The sequence below is a fragment of the Delphinus delphis genome, chromosome 7 (assembly GCF_949987515.2).
Source record: "Delphinus delphis chromosome 7, mDelDel1.2, whole genome shotgun sequence".
NCBI classification, from domain to species: domain Eukaryota; kingdom Metazoa; phylum Chordata; class Mammalia; order Artiodactyla; family Delphinidae; genus Delphinus; species Delphinus delphis.
Window position 1 is genome coordinate 29775598 of NC_082689.1, and position 23412 is coordinate 29799009.

General features: G+C 46.4%; 1 protein-coding gene across 2 annotated transcripts in view; it reads left to right on the top strand.

Moving 5' to 3' along the window:
* The first annotated feature begins 2599 nt into the window (after window positions 1-2599).
* CMKLR2 (chemerin chemokine-like receptor 2) overlaps window positions 2600-23412 on the top strand; it is an 81708-nt gene continuing 60895 nt past the window's right edge. The window contains exons 1-2 of one of the 2 annotated variants that reach the window (XR_009520060.1): window positions 2600-2880; window positions 8290-8975. The gene's annotated coding sequence lies outside the window, so the exon portion shown is untranslated. Of the gene's footprint in view, window positions 2881-6242; window positions 6362-8289; window positions 8976-23412 lie in introns of those variants that run through there. The other variant, XR_009520061.1, reaches the window with a different exon arrangement.

The following is a 23412-nucleotide window of genomic DNA, read 5'->3' on the forward strand; positions in this document are numbered from 1 at the left end:
TTTTGCAACAGCCTTTTTTTGAGGCCAAAGCATTTGATTTATTTTTCATAAAAATAAAGTGCTATGAAAAATGACAATGCTTACACTCTTATTTCATTGGTTTATGTAACATTTAAAACTGCAAAACCAATCTGGGGCAGTGAAGAGAGATCTTTGAAATGCCTGAGATAACTTCAGCAGAAGTGTCACAAAATAGAAATAAAGTGCTTTTTTTTTTTAGTATTATTTCTTGCATACCTGAGATCTTTACCTACTGCAGAGATAAACAAACACATTTTTGAAGCGCCTTGAATTATAAGCGTGTGAGTTTCTCAAGCTGACAGTGGTACTGAATAAGAGCTAACAAAACCCAGAATCCCTGTGGCAAATATTTTTCAGTTGCTTGACAATAGAGACATCAGTTCAATAATAAATAAGTAAAGACAATAGAAGGGCATTTGGTCTACTGAATAAGATAATCTAAATTACTTTTCTAGCAATAGAAAAACAATTGGGGAGCAGTCACAAAACAATGGCTAAATGATATAAAAAGACCATCTTAATTCAGTGTCCCTTTCCTTATAACATTATTAACCGATTTTCAATTTCCCCCTCTTTTGGATTATCCACCTTCTATGGGTTTACCTCTGGCGACAAGAATTATCCTGGATACCTCCGTTCAGTCTTAATAGCTAACCTGTAGTGAGTACTTAATCTGTGCAGGCACTAAATCAACAGTTTCACATGCATTATCTCATCTGAATATCAAACAGCCTTATATAGCTGGTGTTCCGGTAACTCCCACTTTACAAATCAGGAGAGAAGCACTATCTTGTTCCAGGTCACACACAAATAACCAGCGTAGCTGGGATTTGACCCTAGGTCAATCTGAGCAGTTTATGCTCTTAACCTCTGAACTTCTTTAAAAGGCTTTCTCTCTGTATTTTCAGGAATGCTAATTGATTGTTTTAATATTAGGTGAAAACAAATAATTAAGATGTAATTCGCTACAATAAACACTGTCACATGTTCCAAAGAAAAAAGTAGAACTATTGTTAAACTTAATTGCATCATCGCTCCCATTCTTTTTTTTTTTTTCCCTCCCTTTCTGAGATGAGCGCTGACAGTACCTTAGTGACTGTGACTTTCAAATTTGATTAGCATGGCACACGGGAAGCAGTACATTTTATATCACAACCCAGCATATGTAGACACACATGCACACACCACACACACATGCACACTTTATAAGTTTCACAAAACAGTATCTTCATTACAGGTAATGCATTCTGGTATTTTCTATGTTATCTTATTTCGGCTTATGAAACCAGTGGTTATGACCCACTACATTAATCTCACAATTCACTAATGGTTTGAAAACTGCCATTTAAAAAAACACATTGCCTCAAATTATTAAGCGAGCAAACAATACTTCACAGAAAATGATTGTTACCCTGAATTCAGCTTATTTCTATCCAACATCTTGGCCACTGCAGTGATATTTTATTAAATCTTTTAGGAGTTTCTTTGCTAAGGTTGGCCACTTGGTCAAGGTTCAGGGAGAAGAAAATTCTTGCTTTACAGGCTTTGGGTCCAAATCAGTGCAAGTTGAGAAGGCAGTGGAAAGATGTTTATGCATTGATATAGAAAAAGTCCTTCATGTATTAAACAGTAGATCACATTAGCACCCCATTTATGTAACACGAATATCTGTTTATGTATCCCAAATTGTTAATAGTGACTCTCTCTTGACGATGAGATTGCTATAGCTTTTTCAGCGATTTTTCCCCCCCGATAGTACATAATTGCTGTAAAAAACAAAAACAAAGGTAAACAAAATTCAATTTGAAGGGGTAAAAAGCGTTTTAGTTCCGTGAGAGTCAGTATCTCTCCCACGCGCTGCCAGATTCATCGCGCCGGAAAATGTTAGGAACTGGAAAGGGCCTTAGGAGCACGTGATAACAACGGCGTAATTTGACCAGATTTGCACAACTGTTGCACGACAATAGTAAAATGATTGTTAACACAAAAATCTAACGTCTCCAAAATAAATTCTGATCGCCAGAGGCCGGTAAAGGCTAGATTTGGGGACAGCTGGACACAACGCAGGGCACTGGGAGAAAGGGATTTGTGGACAGGTGGCTCCGGATCTCGGCCCCATAGGTGCCCCTGCACTTCCCGCGGGCACAAAGCCCTAATTCCGACCTCCGCAGGCCGCCTCCTCCCCTGCCCCTGCCCAAGGCCTAGTCCGCGAGCCCCTCCGACCTGGGGCCCCCGACAGACGGGCAAGGCAGCCTGCGCGCCACCTCCACCCACGCCCCAGCCACCTCGATCCCGGCCCGGAGACGCCGGCCCCGCTCACGTAAGAGGGGCAGAAAGGGACTCGGGGTGAGGGGAAGCCAAGGACCTGCGAAGCGGGCGCTGGAGCCGGGCGAGCAGTCTACGCGTCCGTCTGGAGGAAGAAGTCTCCCCGCGAAAGAGGCGAGCAGGCCCCACCCCCGGCCGCGCGCTCGGGGCCCGAGATCTTCTCCTCTGCTGCGCGCCTCCCGGCCCCGCCCCTCCCGCGCTCGCCCCGCCCCCACTCCGCCCTGCGGCCGTTCTCACCTCGGTGGAGGCCGCCGTGATTCCTTCCCGGCCCGGGTGGAGGCCAAGGACCCAGGGAGTACGCTCCCTTCCTATTCCGGATCCACCACGACGCCCAGACCCCCGGGCTGTCCGGAGAGCCGCCCGCCGCCCGCGGAGCCAGAAATTGGAGCCACCGTCTCTCCCGCCAGTGCGGGAGGATAAGCAGAGCGAGAGCGTCACTCGCAGGACCCGGGTCCCGAATCACGACTCAGCCCACGTAGACGTCCACGGGGAATGTAGCGTTGCAGCCCTCATTAAGGTTTGACGTCAACGAAGGTGCGAAAACAGGGGCCCCTCTGACGCAGGAGCCACGGGACCGCCCCCTGCCCACCCCCGCCCCTGGTGGTTGGAGTACCCTTCCTCCCGCCGCGCTGTCCCGTCCCCACATCTTGAAAGGGAACACTTCCTCCAGGGTCAGGGCCCCAGTCCGGAGCTTGTGAAATCAAACGTGTTCCAACCCAAAAGACTAGGCTTATAACGCAGGATAGACATCAAGGTTTTAGCATTTGAGGGACCAAATAGAAATTGCTTGCCAATTCAAAGCCACGTAGGAACTGTAGAAAATGGAACTAAGAGAGCTAGTCTTTCGCGCTGTTTTCGTGTGTTTCCCGCGTGAGGTGCACCTAACAAAAGCTGCTGTTTAATGAGCGCTTACTTTGTGCTAGGCATCGTGTTTAAGGTTTACGTGTGTATTCTTGCAATTCATACTCAGGGCAACCCTTTATAGGACCTTAGGACGAATGCTATTATGACCCCCTTGGACAAATGAGAAAAGTGAGGTTTAAAGAAGTTAGGTATTCAGAGACCGGCATTGCATACGAAAGGGTGCCGAATATTGACCAGAATCTACTCAGTCATTTAATTATATTCTGTACCACTCACTACAAGTATAGTGGTGTGCAAAAACAGTTTTGTGTATAATGGATACAAACCTAAATCAATCACAGTACTGAATATATCATAATAATCTGTGATAAGGAAAATTATCATACCTAAAATGAGAGGGCCTCCAGTTGGAGAGCTTATGTCTTACGTAAAAATAATCTTAACATGAGCTACTTTGCTCTTTGGCTCTTGCTGTAACTATCATTATGCTCTTTTGGAGAGCTTGTGACATTGTCCCCCTCCCCTTTTTTAAACCTATCCATTGCTTTGGCATCCGTAGTTTCCATTCTTTATGTAATTCTCAGCTCCTGCCTCCCCCACTATATCTTTCCCCCTGTTACAACTTTCTCCTCCGCTTTAAATGAGGGCTATTGCAACTGTTCGCTCGTCAACCCCTTTAGATTTTTTAAACACACCAAGAAGTACTGATTTCTTTTAAGTTAAGCCCTTTCCAAATCCCAACCTTGGAACGGATCAAAGAAAACCCATCACCCATTAACCCAGCCACCATGACATGATGTATTTCACAGATGCTAAGACACACATTTTTCACTCTTTAACATTTCTGAAATCGGGGTGCATTTTACAAACTGGCCTCAATATTGGCCAGGTGGCTATTATATTAACCTAGTTGTCCTTCCCTCCACACATAGGAACTTGAATGTAGCTGTTCACATTGTCCTTATTTCAACTGAATTAAGTGCATTTTTTAATATAATAAAGCCCACAGCCCTCAGAGGAGGAAATTAACAGGAGGAGGAATTAAGGGGAGGGAGAGACACAGGAGTCTCTCAAACTTAAAGGGAATTTTTCTTAGAAAAAGAGGGAAGATTTTCTTAGAAAAAAGCTGTTCACATTGTCCTTATTTCAACTGAATTAAGTGCATTTTTTAATATAATAAAGCCCACAGCCCTCAGAGGAGGGAATTAACAGGAGGAGGAATTAAGGGGAGGGAGAGACACAGGAGTCTTTCAGACTTAAAGGGAGTTTTTCTTAGAAAAAGAGGGAAGATTTTTCCAAGACCAAAAAGAGATTTCTCCAGCACTTACAAAAGAGAGAGATGGCACTCGCTACAAGCTATTAAACCGTGGGAGCCCTGAATTACTCACCAAGTACATTAGTTCTTAATGCACTTTGGAAACCTATATCTGAACAGTTAAATAGTAAGCCTAACATCCCCCCCCAAAAAAAGTGAAATTACATAGTTATTATTCCTGATGGTATGGTTAGTCAGTTACAACTGCTCTTAAGTTTTAGTCCAAACAAATCATTGAAGAAGGAAAATGAGTCTGGATGTTACCTGAAAACCATCCATTGAACTCTTCAGGATAGATCAAGAAAGTGCTGGCATCAAAACTTGAGGAATAGGATCTGCAGCTTGGAAAAAATCCTGGATTTGGTAATGGAGCACTTTTTGAAGGCTTGGTGCACCACCAACACTTTTGGTGGCACAAAAGACAGTACTGTATGGTAAACCACAGCCATTAACAATTGATTCAAAAAGTGATTTAGAAAAGTTGGAAAGTGAAGAAATTTGGGGAACACCATAACCAATTTTACTTATATTTCCTTTTTTATGCATGCACAAGATTGATACATAGCAGTCTGTATCTGAGTCTGAAACTGTTCTTTCACTAAGTATGAAATAAAAATACTAAGTTACAGGAAACCATTGCATGTTAGTTTGGTTGGCTGCATTTTTTTCCAACGTGACACTATCATGTAAAATTAGAGGAAGTGCTATCCTGCATCAGATTAGCAGTCCTTCCAGACCAGATTTCTGTCAAGTGGCAATGGGTGCATTTTTGACAGAGTTTAATTATCTTTAAGATGAAGCTCTAAAACTTGTAATTTCCCCCCAATCCTTTATTAATCCACTACAGATCTAAACCCATACATTCAGCAAATATTTATTTAAAGGACCCTAGGAATCAAGGTTGGGATTATATGTATTCCATTCCCTCCTCAGGGAGAAAAATGATCCTACGTGTATGTTATTTCATATTCTTTCTTCAAAGGAAGAATAAGAGCTTCTCTTTTATGTCCAGAAATCATTCCAATAATACCTGTATTTTGTGAACTGTGTAAGCTAACATTAGGCTAATGTCTTAAGGGAGAAGGCTATAGGGAAAACCTAGATCTCATTCCTGAGTCATAAAAGAGTTTAGATTCCATAGGTTTAGAATTTGGATTATATTTCCCCCAAGTTCTGTTATTGTGCCTATCTACCTATTCACAAGTCAGATCATTATGAAGGTCTTATCCATTAGCTTGGCATTTTACCTCTTTAAAGGGTATAATGTCATCTTTAAGGGAAAAGAATTCACGCATATGCCCCATTCAACTCACAATTTAAAAATTAATGAGAATGGTCACAAAATACATCCATTCATTTTATCTTGTTCTTGATTCTTTCCTGTAAGATATTTCCCATCCTTGACAAAAATTTCATCTAAAAGAAGAAGGAAGGGGCTTCCCTGGTGGTGCAGTGGTTAAGAACCTGCCTGCCAATACAGGGGACACAGGTTCGAGCCCTGGTCCAGGAAGATCCCACATGCCGTGGAGCAACTAAGCCTGTGTGCCACAACTACGGAGCCTACAAGCCACAACTACTGAACCCATGTGCCACAACTACTGAAGCCCACGCTCCTAGAGCCCATGCTCCGCAACAAGAGAAGCCACCGCAATGAGAAGCCCATGCACCGCAACAAAGAGTAGCCCCTGCTCGCCACAACCAGAGAAAGCCCGTGTGCAGCAACCAAGACTCAATGCAACCAAAAATAAATAATAAAAAAAAAAAAGAAGAAGAAGGAAGGATGAGGAAAAGATAGTAGTGCTAATGTGTTCATCTTTCTGATTGTTGGAACAAGAGGTTCGTGAAAGGGAATGAAAGTTAAAGTATATAGCTTAAAGTTGCAGAGGTATATGGCGGACCGAGGTGAATGGCAGGGTAAATACGGGGAGGAGAGCACAGGGGGAGACAGTGCCCCAACCCCAGCCTTGTTCGAGTCAACTGCATAATGTCTAAAGTTGGCAAATCACTAAATAGCAATATAAGCCTATTTCTAACTAAGCGTACAGACGATCCACCAGAACTAAAGACCAAAAACATTTTTGCTAGTTGCTTCTGCTTGTCAGGAGTGGATGTAGACAAAGGCATGGCACCAGGGCAAGCGGCTACACTTTTAATATCATAACATTTTCCCCCAGATCAATTTAAAATTATGCACAGTGAGATTTAACATCTCTGTTCTAGTCTTCCCACCCTATTCTTCTTTCAGTCTAATCAGATCAACTCTATTCCACTTTTACAGTCTGTGGAAACACCTGTAATACACCTTCATACAAAGACAAAGCTGGGACATGTTTGGCATAGTTCGCAATAATTCTTGACCAGTTTTTACCATACTCTACTCCTTTCTCTTTTTTCTTTCTCTCCTTCCCCTCTTTTGCTTCCGCCTGCACATTTTTTCTTTTCCTTCCTTTTTTCTTGCTAGCAGAAACATAGGTTGTAGCCTTCAAAAACAGTGCTTTCAACTTCTGGTAATGATCAGGACCAAAAATGTCATTAACCTAACACTTGTTCCTTTCTTTTTTTTTAAATAAATTTATTTATTTTGGCTATTCATTGCTGCATGTTGGGTATTCATTGCTGCATGCGGGCTGTCTCTAGTTGTGGCGAGCAGGGACTACTCTTCACCGCGGTGCGTGGGCTTCTCTTTGCAGTGGCTTCTCTTGTTGCAGAGCAGGGGTTCTAGGCATGCGGGCTTCAGTAGTTGCGGCACTTGGGCTCAGTAGTTGTGGCTCGACGGCTGTAGAACGCGGGCTTAGTAGTTGTGGTGCATGGGCTTAGCTGCTCTGTGGCGTGTGGGATTTTCCCGGACCAGGGATCAAACTCGTGTCTCCTGCACTGGCAGGCGGATTCTTAACCACTGCAGCACCAGGGAAGTCCCCTTGTTCCTTTCTTTAGCTCAAAAATCATGGCAAAACTTATGTTCTCTGGAGTTTTAACTTTAAAAAACACAATAATTCCTATTGGCTTTCTGTATGATGAAGTCATCAATATGAGAACTATATTCTTGAGCCTTTTCCTCTAAGCTCCCAGATGTTTTCACTGGTTGACTTGCAACAATATTAGAAGTATTCCATTGGAATACAGTTGCTATAAGGAAGAATTTAGAGGCTGATGTGAATTCCATAGACCCTATTTTTTAAAAATTCACTGGTAACATTTGATTATTTGGAAAGAGCTCCAGAATATATTAAGAGAAAAAAGCAAAGTATAATAATTTTGTGTTAGAGAAGGAGAACTAGGAATATAAATATATACAGTAATTGTATTTTCACAAAGAAACTCAAATGAAACTCAGGAAATTAATAAAATCATTTATGACAGAGCTGAGGTTGTGAGAAATGGGAAAGATGACAGTGAAGAGAGTGAAATTTTTCTCTGGTGCTTATTATGTTATAGTTTATGAGTTATCTGAATTTTTTTCTATGTGAAATATTAGCTAAATTAAAATTTAAACTAAAGTAAATTAGACAATGGAGAAATAGAGTTCTGATGATGGACTCTGGAACAGGAGCCCGACTCAAGAGACTTTTGGAGAAGAGGGTGTAGGGATGAAAACTTTGGCATCCTTGGAAACACCATTTATGAGTATTTGCTCCTAAATGGACCTCAGAATCCCTTGTACATGACCATACAGTGAATAACAAACTGGAGTCAGAACTGGAGTCATTTTGGTGGTGGTGGTGGTGGTGGTGGTGGTCATTGTTGTCATTGCTGTTGTTTTTCAGAAACTGAGGTGCTGCTTCCCCACCTGAACGTGAGACTGCCAGAACAACTTGTCCAGACCACCAGGGACCTGAGAGCAGAGAGAATATCTGCTGCCTGGCAGCCCTGCGTGGGGCTTTCCAGCATCAAAATAGACGAACCAGGGCTTCCCTGGTGGCGCAGTGGTTGAGAGTCCGCCTGCCGATGCAGGGGACACGGGTTCGTGCCCCGGTCCAGGAAGATCCCACGTGCCGCGGAGCGGCTGGGCCGTGAGCCATGGCCGCTGAGCCTGCGAGTCCGGAGCCTGTGCCCCGCAACGGGAAAGGCCACAACAGTGAGAGGCCCACGTACCGCAAAAAAAAAAAAAAAAAAAAAAAAAAAAATAGATGAACCAGGGTACAGAGGACTTTCCACCTTTCAGAAAGGATTTTGGCTCACTGTTGGAAAGGACCTTGCCGCGGATAGCATCACCCCAGCCTAGGAGTTCACTGCTAAAGAGGACTTCGCGTCCTCCTCAAGCTCTTATGCAGAATTACCCCTTGGACTCAACCCAGCTGTGTCGCTCCACACTTACAGCAGCCTCTCCTACTCCTCCCCTAAGCGTCTCTGGGACCATTTACAGCAATATCACCCATGGGGTGTCTACCTTCCAGAGCTAGCAGCTTACTTCCCCCGGGATCCTGCTATAGTCTACCCTGCCTGGTAAGCTGTAAGTAACAAACCTTTCAAACTTTTGCTAATTTTACTGATAGGTATGTTAGTGATCCATTGCCTGCTTGTTTGCCTCGTAAAATACTGTAATAATGTAGTTCCCTACTGTTATATTTATTTTATTATACTTCATTTTATTGTGGTAAGAACATTTAATGAGATCCACCCTCTTAACCGAGAGTCAGGTACACAATACTGCATTTTTATGTGTACGCAGTGTTGCACAGCAGGTTTCTAGAACGTGTTCATTTTTCGTATCTACTATGACTAAGGTATCATCCTTACCGCCAAGCCTCTGAGAAATGCTTGAGTGCCACAGGGTCAGTTGTATTAACTGTACTGTCTTATTTAATGTACTCCTAATTCTCTGGCATTTGGAGCCTGTGGACACTGGGAACCCGCTCTCCAGGATTAACTACATCCAAGAGATAACAAGCAACTTGCCCGCCAGCAAAACTTTGATATGCAAGCAAACCAATTCAGAGTCCATACCCCCTTGCCCAGGCGGATCCTTTTATCAGACCTCTGCAGTCCAGGACTCTATCCCCTGCCCTAATCACTGCAGGGCCAGGTGTGAGACTACTGGAGACCAACCTTACGGTCCAGGGTTCCTAGTAACTGTTCCAACTCTCCAATCATAGTTCCTGCTCTTGTTTATCTTGCCCATCCCCTCTGGAGAAAACCTCCAGAAAGGACCCTGCCCCCCGTTCACCTCTCTCTTCCCGCTGATCCTGCAGACTGTCTTCCCTGGTGGCCCTCCTGTTTCTAGGGGACTGTGAAATTAGTACAGGACTTCTTCCTCATCACAATTATTTTCGCTGCGCGAGTGTCTTACTATTTATGCTCAAAACAAATCCAGAGGGCTTCCCTGGTGGCGCAGTGGTTGGGAGTCCGCCTGCCGATGCAGGGGACGCGGGTTCGTGCCCCGGTCCGGGAGGATCCCACATGCCGCGGAGCGGCTGGGCCCGTGAGCCATGGTCGCTGAGCCTGCATGTCCGGAGCCTACGCTCCGCAACGGGAGAGGCCGCAACAGTGAGAGGCCTGCGTACCGAAAAAAAAAAAAAACAAACAAAAAAAACAAATCCAGGGTAGGTTTTTAGAACAACTGGCACTGCATGGCAGAGTGGTTTCACCAGACGGAGATGGTAGGTCCTCGGACTGCTTGGCGCATCAGTGGGACCCAACGGCAGCAACCACTGCCTAAAGGGCACCGCTGGCGCTTGGCTGGCTTGCTGCTTGATGGCTACTGCATCGCGTTGCTTTTTGTCGGGTGTTAGTAGTGTGATTTCCCAGCCTCAAATTGTTTAAGTGGCAAGACATGTCTTACTCAGGAACATAGCAGTAGTACGGGGACTTCTCTAATGGGAAGTGGAGAAGTCCTTAAACCCTTCAAAAAAAAATTGAGTGTGAGGGGCTTCCCTGGTGGCGCAGTGGTTGGGGGTCCGCCTGCCGATGCAGGGGACGCGGGTTCGTGCCCCGGTCCGGGAGGATCCCGCGTGCCGCGGAGCGGCTGGGCCCGTGGGCCATGGCCGCTGGGCCTGCACGTCCGGAGCCTGTGCTCCGCGGCGGGAGAGGCCACAGCAGTGAGAGGCCCGCGTATGCAAAAAAAAAAAAAAAAATTGAGTAGGTACAACCATTCTAGAAAACACAATGCAGTTTCCATAAAAAATAAAAAACAGAACTACCATATGATCCAGCAATCCCACTTCTGGGTGTATATCCAGAGGAAATGATATCTCACAAAGTCATGGCAGCATTATTTACAGTAGCCAAGACATGGAAACAACCTAAGTGTCCATCGATGGATGAATGGATAAGCAAAATGTGGTGTATAGATATATACAATAGAATATTATTCAGGGTTTAAAAAAAAGTTAAGTACTGGGGCTTCCCTGGTGGCGCAGTGGTTGAGAGTCCACCTGTCGATGCAGGGGACACGGGTTTGTGCCCCGGTCTGGGAAGATCCCACATGCCGAGGAGCGGCTGGGCCCGTGAGCCATGGCCGCTGAGCCTGCGCGTCCGGAGCCTGTGCTCCGCAACGGGAGAGGCCACAACAGTGAGAGGCCCACGTACCGCATAAAAAAAAAAGTAAGTACTGTTATTTGCTGCAACGTGGATGAACCTGAAGGACATTATGCTACGGAAATAAGCCAGACACAGAAAGGCAAACACTGTGTGATCTTACTTTTCCGTGGAATCTAAAAAAGTCTAGTTCATAGGAGCAGAGAGTAAAACAGTGGTTGCCAGAGGCTGAGGGTGGGAGAAATGGGGAGATGCTGGTCAAAGAGTACAACTCTGTCTCCTTGCATGGCCCTGGAATAAACCTTTCTCTGCTCCAAACTCTGACATTTTGGTTTGTTGGCCTCACTGTGCATCCGTCACACGAACTTGCACTAATAGTGAGTCACGGGGAGGTGTGTGTAGAGAAGCAAAGAAAGGCTGGGGGGCTTCCCTGGTGGCGCAGTGGTTGGGAGTCCGCCTGCCGATTCAGGGGACGCAGGTTCGTGCCCCGGTCCGGGGGGATCCCGCGTGCCGCGGAGCGGCTGAGCCCGTGGGCCATGGCCTCTGGGCCTGCGCGTCCAGAGCCTGTGCTCCGCAGCGGGAGAGGCCGCAGCAGTGAGAGGCCCGCGTACTGCAAAAAAACAAAAAAAAGAAGGGCTGGGAAGCTAAGGGGATGAGGGCAGATTCAGCGTGGCAACTACAATGCTGCAGGATGACAGTTCAGCAGGCCTCAAGCAATTGGTGGACCGTGGGCAGGGCACCTCGTGGACCGTGGGCATCTTGTGGGCTGTGGGCATCTGGTGGACCGTGGGCAGGGTACCTCGTGGACCGTGGGCAAGGCACCTTGTGGACTGTGGGCATCTGGTGGACCATGGGCAGGGCACCTCGTGGACCGTGGGCACCTCGTGGACCGTGGGCATCTCATGGACCGTGGGCAGGGCATCTCGTGGACCGTGGGCAGGGCACCTCATGGACCATGGGCATCTGGTGGACCGTGGGCAGGGTACCTCGTGGACCGTGGGCACCTGGTGGACCGCGGGCACCTGGCGAACCATGGAGAATTGGCAGGACTCTGGCAACTGGCACACCGTAGTTCAACAGCAGGCTGTACTCTTTTTGCCCAAAGGGGTAGCTAATGATTTTTGGGTGAGTCTGCAGGTGCCAGAGCCCCCCTCCCCCGACAGAGACCCCAAACTCAATTTCTTAGACCCCCAGGACTCAAAGCGGAGAAGGATACAGCCAGTCACAGGCAGACCCACCTCGGGCTAAGAGAGCCATTTGCAAAACAGTAAGGGGCATTTGAGCCTCCTTTGGAATTCAGTTGGCTTCTGAGTTTTTCCTTCTTAAAGAAACAGGGTGTCCCCAACAGGCTTTAAGGAGCTTCCCTAGGGATGAAATTTACCAAGGCCATCTTGGAGAGGCTTTGCAGTTGTTACTACTCTTGCCCCTTTGCTCCAGGTGGGAAATGAAGAGCGTACCCAGACCTTTAGGTCCCTGAGACCCAGAGAGTAGTCACACGCCATTTCAAGCATCAGAGATCTGAGCAAATGCTGGGAAACCTGGGAAATCATGGTGAAATGTGGTCACAAATCATGGTCTGGCAGGCGTGGAGCAGGGAGGCCAGAGGAACCTCAGAGAACCTCAGCATCTGAGCAGGATTGCGGTGCTGGGTACTGCCGGACCGCGGGCTACTGGCGAACCACCGCCCGAAGGAAGTTGCTGCTCAGAGTCCAGCAAATTCTGCAATCCATATTTAGAGCCAGCAGCATACAATTCCTCTTCACTTCCTAGCTACCGGCAGCCCAATCCTGTACTTGGGCTCAGGGCTTTTGGTGGTCTTGGGGGAACCCTAAAGGGACCAAACTTTATCAGGAATTCCAAAGCTTAATTCCAGGGTTGAAAAAAGGCGAGTTGTGCTCTCTTTGACCAAGGAGTGAGTCCATTCTCATTCTTTGGGGGGCTATATCCGTCCTAGTGCTCTGGCCTCTGGTAGACAGAGTCATCACGAAGCAGCAGGAGGGCAGTAGGTAAAAAAGGAATATGGTAATTCTTTTGGCTCTTTGGTCTTTTCCTACCCCGTGGGTCTTCTCTTAAAGGGGCAGAAGATCTCCAGCCAGGCTTAAAGGGCAGTTTAAGTTTGAAACACCGAGTTCAGCCTGGGAGAAGTGGAGGGCAGCGGGGTGTGTGTGTGTGCGTATGTGAGTGTGTGCACACGCGCGCGTACGCACGCACGCAGGTATTCATTCTACTCTCTCTCTGATGGGGACCCACCCAGTGGGAGCCACAGACTTTTGGAGTGACACTTAAGGCGTTCTGAAACTGAGCAGGACCCTGTGGGGCCCTCCAGGGTACAAAAGCCTTTCCATGTCCCCCGTTCCCTGTTTGTAGAGAAAGGCTGGAGTCTCCTAGACTTTCCCTGATTTTCAAAGTGTATAGATTCAAGGAGTTACTAATTAGGGAAGTGAAGGAATGCAAAAACAAAGGAAAAGCAGTCCAGAAACAAGTGTAGCAATAAAACAGAGTCCTAATTCCTCCTCGAGGGGCAGACATAGCAATCTGACACTTATCTTTGAGTTGTTCTGCAGGAACTAAGCCCCCCACCCAGGTGGAGGATGGTTATTGTATGCTGAGACCCCAGACTGGTCGGAACCAGAAGGCTGATGATTGAGATTCCTGGAACACCACTGTTACCTCACCACCAACAAGTCAGTCACGCACCCTGCAGCCATCACCCCAAATTTTGCCCTTAAAAACTTCCCTGAAAACCATTGGAGAGTTCGGGTCTTTTTTTTTTTTTGCGGTACACGGGCCTCTCACCGCTGTGGCCTCTCCTGTTGCGGAGCACAGACTCCGGACGCGCAGGCCCAGCGGCCGTGGCTCACGGGCCCAGCCGCTCCGCGGCATGCGGGATCCCCCCAGACCGGGGCACGAACCCGCGTCCCCTGCATCGGCAGGCGGACTCCCAACCACTGCGCCACCAGGGAAGCCCGAGAGTTTGCGTCTTTTGATCACGAGCTGCCTGTCTCTTTGCTTCACCCTGCAATAAACCATTGTCTGCTCAAAAAAAAAAGATGAGTATGTTCTGAGGGTCTAAAGTACAACATGGTGACTATAGTTAATACCGTATTTTGTTCTTTTTTTAAATTTATTTATTTATTTATTTTTGGCTGCATTGGGTCTTTGTTGCTGCGTGCAGGCTTTCTCTAGTTGCGGCGAATGGGGGCTGCTCTTCGTTGCGGTGCACAGGCTTCTCATTGCGGTGGCTTCTCTTGTTGCGGAGCACAGACTCTAGGTGCGCGGCCTTCAGTAGTTGTGGCACGTGGGCTCAGTAGTTGTGGCACATGGGCTCTAGAGCGCAGGCTCAGTAGTTGTGGCACACGGGCTTTTTTGCTCCGTGGCATGTGGGATCTTCCCAGACCAGGGATTGAACCGTGTCCCCTGCATTGGCAGGTGGATTCTTAACCACTGTGCCACCAGAGAAGTCCCTGTATTTTGTTCTTGAAATTTACTAAAAGAGTAGATTGTAAGTGTTGTCAGCACACATACACAAACACAAGTAACTATGCGAGGGGATGATCGTGTTAATTAGCTTGGTTGGGTAATCATTTCACAATGTATGTGTATATCAAATTATAGAGCTGTACACTTTAAGTATTTTCAATTTCTATTTGTCAGTGATACCTGTACAAAGCTGGGGTCAAGGGTAAGTGTCTGGGACTCATTGCCCGGGGGAACTCTACATACGTGTCCCGGTTGGTGAGCACCCAGTGTCCAGGATAGAGCACCTGGGGGTATATAGGGAATTGAACTCATCAGTTTCTGGAAAAGGTGGTCTGAGGGGATGAGGAGTGACTCCCGTCCTAGTGAGAGTTGAGTCTGATAGGCAATGGGGCCATCTGAGTCATTTAGATGAAAGTGCCTGTGTCCAGAACGTTCTGTGCTTCTGGGGCACCCAGTAAACCACGTCCCATTTTTCTCTGCGCTTTGCTGTATCCACATCCGGCCTGTTTCACGGAGTACGGAGAGAGTGCACCACCGGATGCCATCTCAAGGGTCTCAGACCATTCCTGGAGTCCAGGTGTGGGTCTCCTTCTCAGGAAATCGTGGCCCACTGAACATGGCTATTCAGGTCTAAAACATCACCACTGTGGGAATTCCCTGGCGGTCCAGTGGTTAGGTTTTCACGCTTCCACTGCAGGGGGCACCAGTTCGATCCCTGGTCGGGGAACTAAGCTCCCACGTGCCGCAAGGCTTGGCCAAAAGAATAGAATAGAATAGATCGCCACTGTTGTCTGCCTTGCTACTATCGTGACTTGTCCCCCAAACCAATGGGATTTCGGGGGTCACATCATTGGAGACCAACAGCTCAATGGTTAATGAAAAGGGGGGAAGGAGCAACTGGTTCCAGTTATCCCCAAAAGTCCCCAAGAGGTGGACCAATTCATAAAAGATTATATGAAAAAAAGGACTATAATCTGTAAAAATACTAAATCACTATTCGACACACCTGAAACTAACCTACAATAATATTGTAAATCCTCTATACTTCAATTTTAAAAATACTGTTAAACAGTAACCATCTGTATTCAGTTGAACCAAATGTTAAATACTGAGGTGATATATGGTATTCAAGAGAAATAGGACACCACTTTTTGGCAAAAAGATAAATATGTGCATAAAATTGAATATTACATTCTATCAGTTCACGTTCTTTGCAGTCATCAATTGACCTTTTGTCAAAACTAATCAATTATGAACCAAAAAAAAAAAAAACAGAGAGATTACACAGCACCTAATCAATGTATGTGTGCTATCAAGTGCTGACACTTTTTTTTTCTTTATTTGTCTGTGCTGCGAGCCTTGCAGGATCTTCGTTCCCCGACCAGAGATTGAACCGGGCCCACAGCAGCGAAAGCTGAGACCTAGCCACTGCACCGCCAGGGAGTTCCCAGTGCTGCCATTTATTAGCATGCAAAAGCATCGGAAAGATAAAACTGATGCTACTAGGGGAGTTCCCTGGTGACTTAGTGGTTGGGATTCGGGGCTCTCACTACCATGGCCCAGTCCCTGCAAGGCTGCTGCTCAGAGCAGGCAGAGGGACTCACTGACTGTGTGTGTGGTGAACACCCGATGGAGGGAAATGGTGGGGGAGAGGAGGAGATAGAGACTGAGGAACTTTCCTAGATTAGAGAGAATTCAGACTATCCTTAAGGATTTATATCAAAGACAGAAAATAAGGGGGTGACAAATGCCATTTGCAGCAACATGGGTGGACCTAGAGATTGTCATACTGAGTGAAGTAAGTCACACGGAGAAGGATAAGAATAAGGATAAGGGTATCGCTTATATGTGGAATCTAAAAAAACGGTACAAATGAACTTATTTACAAAACAGAAATAGACGCAGAAAACAATCTTATGGTTACCGGGGGGAAAGGAAGGGAGGGATAAATTGGGAAATTGGGACTGACATATACACACTACTATATATAAAATAGATAACTAATAAGGACCTACTGTGTAGCACAGGGAACTCTACTCAAAACTCTGTAATGACTTATATGGGAAAAGAATCTAAAAAATAGTGGATATATGTATAACATTCGCTTTGCCGTACAGCAGCAGCTAACACAACATTGTAAATCAGTTATAGTCCAATAAAAAAATTTTTATTTATTTATTTGGCTGTGTCAGGTCTCAGTTGCAGCACGCGGGATCTCTGTCACACGGGATCTTCGTTGGGGCACGCAGGATCTTTGTCACGTGGGATCTTTCCTTGCCGCACGCAGGATCTTCCTTGCAGCACGCGGGCTTCTCTCTAGTTGTGGTGCACGGGCTTAGTTGCCCCGCGGCATATGGGATCTTGCCAGGGATCGAACCGATTCCCTGTATTGGAAGGCGGATTCTTTACCACTGGACCACCAGGGAGGTCCCCAATAAAAATTTTTTTTAAGTAAAAGAAAATAAAAGAGCGACTAATGTCAAGGGGTCTCTAACATGGTCTCCGAGCTGCGGCTCACTGCCTGGGAGAAGCCGGCATGGCCTGCATCCCAAGGTTCAGGAGGTACTAAGATCCTCAGACTCTCCACGATCACGTTTTACACAGCTGGGAAACAACCCTAAAGCTAAAGAGCTATTCAGACTCTCCAGTGATAGGTTGTTTGTTGTTGTCGTTTTTATGAGAGAGCTGTCATCCTCCGATCGTTCACTTTAGTTTGACTAATATCGTCTCCATTCATTTTTACATTTTCCAGTGTATCTTTTCTTTACTTTTGAAATTGGTGTTTTCAATGCTCAGTTTGATGTTGCCATCCTCTGACACCAAGGATTACAGTAGAATATATAAAAAATATATATACACTTTATTCAGTGAACCTTTCCAGGTCCTAAAGACCGAAGGCACCGCCAGCAGGCACGACGCACGGGGCCCGTGTGGAAAATCGCTGACCTCGTCAGAAGACAGAAGACAGGAGCTCAGGGGGAGTTTAGGTCCCAGCTTTTATTGGGTTTTTTTTTTTTTTTTTTTTGCAGCATGTTACCCTTGCTTACATTGTGTATGATCAGGTCTCATAAGATGGCTGCTCTCTTGCTCTCTGTATATCCCCTGCTGGACCTGGCCCTGCCTCACCCTTACCTAGGTGTATGATTGCCTCCCCATCCTAAGCTGAAAGTTTTTTTCCCCCTGTTTTAAGGTGATTTTATTAAATTGGCTTGGACATACTGAAGATCAAATAATATTTTCCGAAGATAAAAACTATAGACTTTAGGGGCTTCCGTGGTGGCACAGTGGTTAAGAATCTGCTTGCCAGTGCAGCGGGCCACGGATTCAAGCCCTGGCCCGGGAAGATCCCACATGCCGCGGAGCAGCTAAGCCCGTGCGCCAAAACTGCTGAGCCTGCGCTCTAGAGCCCACGAGCCACAACTGCTGAAACCTGGGCGCCTAGAGCCCACGCTCTGCAACAAGAGAAGCCATGACAATGAGAAGCCCACGCACCGCAGCGAAGAGTAATCCCCGCTCGCCGCAACTGGAGAAAGCCTCCGCACAGCAGTGAAGACCCAACACAGCCAAAAATAAATAAATAAATAAATTTATTTATTTTTTAAAAAAACTATAGACTTTAAAGCTTGACGTAAAATTAGTAGCTTCTAAAGTGTTAGTCACAGCATGATAGTTAAGCAACAGTATGATAAAACAACTATGTAGAAACAGAACTCTGGGACTAGCAGGAAACTCGGAAATCATTTAGCCTATTAGCCTCATTTTGTAAGTGAGAAAACTAGGCTCAAAGATTAAATGATTTGCTCAAGTTCACCTAATAATATTAAAGCTAAAGTAATCAAGCTAAAAATCAAACCAATTTTTCCTAAAACTAAATCCTATCATTGATATTCCAACTGGCTCTCTATCAACTAAAAGTCTAGATTTTCCTCCAATATTCCACACTACTGTGGCATGAAAAAGCGTTAAGACACTACAGTAAATCTTAGCCAACGAATTCAGGCCCGAAAGGGGCTTTATCAAATAACTGAGCCAGCCCTTTCTTTGTAAAAAGGAGGAAATGTGTGGGAAATGACTTCCCAATGACTTGTTAACAGAGATGTCTGGATTAAAATTCAGATAGTAGCAAATTTACCCCCAAATCCCATCTCTAGTTTCATGGCTCACCCACTAAGTTATGTGCTCCTTTTACATCTCCTTTATACGTTGAGGTTTAGTTATAACCTCACTCAGTATTATCCCTATTCTTAGTATTCTTATTATTCTTATTACTATTATTTTTGGCCGCACTGCGCGGCTTTCGGAATATTAGTTCCTGACCAGGGATCGAACCCATGCCCCCTGCAGTGGAAGCGGGGAGTCCTAACCACTGGACCACTAATATTATTATTGATTATAAACTGACATTTCCTTCCACGTGAACAGTGTAACTCATCAACACAGAACTTTCTTTTAGATCCTGAGCTGTCAACGTTCCAAGGGGCTCCCAAGGTGCAAACCTTTGCGTTTTTAAGCCTCTGGAATCTTCCGCTTGCAGAATAATGTCGTACTTCTCACTTGTAAAAAGACGACTACACGGTGTAGCAGAGGGTGAGATACTGCATGATGGTCTCGGTCCCCTGGAGCACCCCCCTTGCTGAGTCACTATGACATTCTGTCTGCTGCACATAAGACAGGAGCCCCCCACAGGAAGCAAGCCCCTTGGGTCCAGGTATGGCCGTCCTTCCTTGCGAGGATTCCCTACACAGGTATTCCTCCAGTCTCTTTTTTTTATCTTGAGGATGGAGCTCTTATCTTCCAGAGAGATGTGTCTCTTGATTTGCAGATCTGGGTGAGAATCCAGCCCTTGTTATGGTCAGACAATGGAGACGCCCAGCAGCTCTGCACTGGGTGTGCGAAGCGGTCCTCATGCTTGAGTAGGATGCTTGTCCGGCTCTGCTGGGACATTAGGTGCCTCCAGGTAAGGAGCTAAAGTGCCCCAGGCTGTGGACTCGCACACCCACCCTCCCTCTCCTCACGGGACACCCTGTAGGTGCGCTTCCCAGCCTCGTGCCTCTAGGCATCTCTCTAAGCTAAAAGGTTGTTTGTTAGTTTTTTTTACCTTAATCAGCAGAACTTTATCCCCTCACAGTTCTGGAGGCTGGAAGGCCCAAATGAAGGTATTGAGCGTGTTCGTTTCTTCTGAGTCCTCTTTCCTTGGTTCAGAGACAGAAGCCTTCTCACCGCGTCCTTACATAGTCTTCCCTCTGTTTATGTTGACCGTTTCCCTGTTTCCTCTTTTTATAAGGACACCAGTCATATTGGGTTAAGGCCCATCCATATGCCTTCGTTTTAACCTAATTACCCCTTTAAAGGTCCTGTCTCCAAACGCAGTCACGTTCTGATGAATTTGGGGGATTCGATTCAGTCCATAACAAGGACTAACTGAATTTGTTCCTTTACATTATCTTTGGGGAGTTTGTTTGTTTCACTGCGTTAATTTTTTTTATTGAAGTGTAATTGATTCACAATGTTGTGTTAGCTAAGCTGAAAATTTCATCAATAACTGCCCACGTGATTGGCCCAATCCCCAGCTAACGATTGTTGTAGCCCTCGGACCAGAATGGCTCCAATCTGTTCGGTCATCAGCAGGAAACAGCGGCCCTCTCAACAGTTGCTAACCCAAAATGCTGTGGGGGAATGCATTCCATCAGTCCCCTCGCAACCAAGGAGCCCCTCTGACGTCATGCCCCCCCATAAGTGATCACCTCCTCCTCCCGTGTGTAGAAAAGCCTGCTGTGCTTTCCTACCTGCCGAACTCAGTGGAGCATCCCTCCAGGACCTTTGCCTCTGACTTGTAAGATTCCCTGTCGGATAAATCGTTGATATCTCTGACTCTGACCCTGAATTCTTTCTTCAATCTCAAGACTGGGAAGTTGCAAGTATTGCGGGACTGCGGGTCGAAGCTTCACACGTTGCTTTTCCCATTCTTTCCCAAGAAAACCTCCCTAAAGGCTCCAACCCGCTCGATGTCCCCCTGCCTCTGCACCCGGTCCCCGCCTGCTGACCTTGCCTGCTACCTCCCCAGGTGGTCCTGCATGACCAGCTGTGGGAGACTATGGTGTCATAAATATATTCTTCCTTCATGGAAATCATTTTCATATCTGTGTGTCTTTCTACCTCGGTTCAAAATAAGTCCAGGGTAGGTTTTTGAACTATTGGTATTTCGTCTTACCACCCGGGGCGCTGGACTCTAGCCTCCTTCAGAGTGATAAGAACCTCTCCAAGAAGGTGTCTTTCCCTCTGTTGTCCTGTGCAGTGTAATGTACAAAATAACTTGTGGTGCTGATCAGGGGTCTTGGCCCCTTGACATATACACTGTAAAATGGGGTTGTATGTACCTGTGTCTCACGTGAACCTATCAGCGAGTATAGCTGCCACTTTTGAATTCTCTCCAAGATTGTCCTGAATTTTGCCACTTTGAAATGATGTGCTGAATAATCTCAGCAACCAAAAATCATTATCTGGGAGGATCTCTTGTGACTGAGCTGATTTATTCTGATTCATTGTATCATTTTTAGCAGATCTTATACCCAGCTAGAAAATGAAATAGAAAGAGAAATAGCGTTTCCTTTAAAAATGCTGGAGTGGGGCCATTCCTCGTAGAAGAGGCAGGATGATCAGACCTTGAGCATTTGAGGAAGTATTGTCCTATGCTTCATTTCTGGTACGTTTTGGTTTCCAGTTTTACATTGAGCTCCAGGTTTTCTACATTTGGAAAGCAGAGCTTTGGACCCTCTGAGTGACTCCTTTTTTAAAATATATATATTTATTTATTTTTGGCTGCACTGGGTCTTCATTGCTGCGCACAGGCTTTCTCTAGTTGTGGCAAGCGAGGGCTACTCTTTTTTTTTTATTTTTTTTGCGGTACGCGGGCGTCTCACTGTTGTGGCCTCTCCCGCTGCGGAGCACAGGCTCCGGATGCGCAGGCTCAGCGGCCATGGCTCACGGGCCCAGCCACTCCGTGGCATGTGGGATCTTCACAGACCGGGGCACGAACCCGCGTCCCCTGCATCGGCAGGTGGACTCTCAACCACTGCGCCACCAGGGAAGCCCAGCGAGGGCTACTCTTCGTCGCGGTGCGTGGACTTCTCATTGCGGTGGCTTCTCTTGTTGCAGAGCACGGGCTCTAGGCTTGCGGGCTTCTGTAGTTGTGGCACGCAGCTCAGTAGTTGTGGCTCACGGATTCTAGAGCACAGGCTCAGTAGTTGTGGTGCACGGGCTTAGGTGCTCCACAGCATGTGGGATCTTCCCAGACCAGGGCTTGAACGCGTGTTCCCTGCATTGGCAGGTGGATTCTTAACCACTGCGCCACCAGGGAAGCCCCTCTGAGTGACTCCTTTGTAAGTGAAGAGAAAGGCTGGTTTTGCTGTTCTTGTTATTTGTTCCTAGTTATGTTGTTCTTGTTATTCCAAAAGCCCTGGTTTGGAGACTGTGTTCACATGCAGCGTTTACATGCAATACTCAGCCTGTTCAGATGCAGTGTTCTTGAGAGGCGGGGACCTAATTATTACCAAAGTAGCAGCCAAGAGAGGAAAAGGTGTCAATAAAAAGGAAAACATGGTTTTTACCTGAAAAAAAAAAATTTAGGGAGCTCGAAAAGAACGTTGAGCTCCCTCCTCTCGCTCTTCCTGACAGTGCCGTGCAAAGTGCCGCGAAAGGAGCGGCTTGCAATACCTACGGACTGGGCTAAGTACGAGACATGTGCGATGCCATAGATGCCTGTTGCCAGCAATGCAGTTTACAGTGTGGTATGCGGTGTCACTCTAAAACAAAAGTTCAATGACAGTTGTTAAGGTGGTAAAACAGGCTTCATTCAGGACCGCAGCGCTAGGGATAGGGACCTCTACGATTGGGAGTACACTGCAATCAGCTCCGGATACAGCATGGGCAAGTGGGAACTTCCAGCCAAGAGCAAGGTCGGGGGCAGTGGATGTAAAATTATGAGGAGGAAACATCATGAAAAGATGTGTTCTGACTAAACCAATCCAACCAAATTCTTCTAAACACTCAACAGGCTGGTCAGACTCATCCTGGGGGCTGGAGAATGACAAACCTGATCAGATATCTAATGTGATCAGTTATGGAGGGTGGAAAGTTCTAGTGAAACTGATTAGCAGGGTTCTTGCCAGAACAGGATTCTAGAGGAATTGCACAGATGAGTCTAGAAGCTTCAGGGATCTGACTAAAATTAGGCAAAGCAAAGACTCACCAAAGAGTGCCCGGGGAAGGCCCCTCGTACCGAGCAGAGGTACAGGGCGATCCAGTAGGGAGGAAGTATTCAGCAGGGAGAAGTGATAGGAAGTATCACTTAGGGAGCCAAGGTGCAGAGTTCCATGAGACTCCGAGATCTGCACTCGCTCCAGGTGCTGAGGTCCGTGCGACACTGCAGTTTGGCCGCAAGGTGTCGCGGTGTCCCTTACGGTGCTGCCGTGAAGAATGATATTCAGTGATGCTTTGTGAAATAAAATTCATATTTTATGGCAAGACAAGAAAAATTTAAACAAAAGAATTCTTGGGAGTTCCCTGGTGGTCCAGGGGTTAGGACTCAGTGCTTTCACTGCCATGAGCCCGAGTTCAATCCCTCAGGTCGGGGAACTGAGATCCCGCATGTTCCGGGGAGTGACAAAAAAAAAAAAAAAAAAAAAATCTTCTTCTTTGCCCTTTGGTCTCCTCTCTCCGCACTGTCCACTGTATAGACATCGTGCATCGACCAAACCTGCTCAACCAAAAAGAGCAACCTTCTCCTAGCATCGGGACAACTCCTCCAAAGATAACATTCCTCCTTGATCTTGTAAGGATCAACGACCCACCATTGATGATGCTTAGATCTGGATCATATAAACTGTCGATAAACGTCATTTGATGTACAGCCCTTTGTCTCAAAAACTTATGTA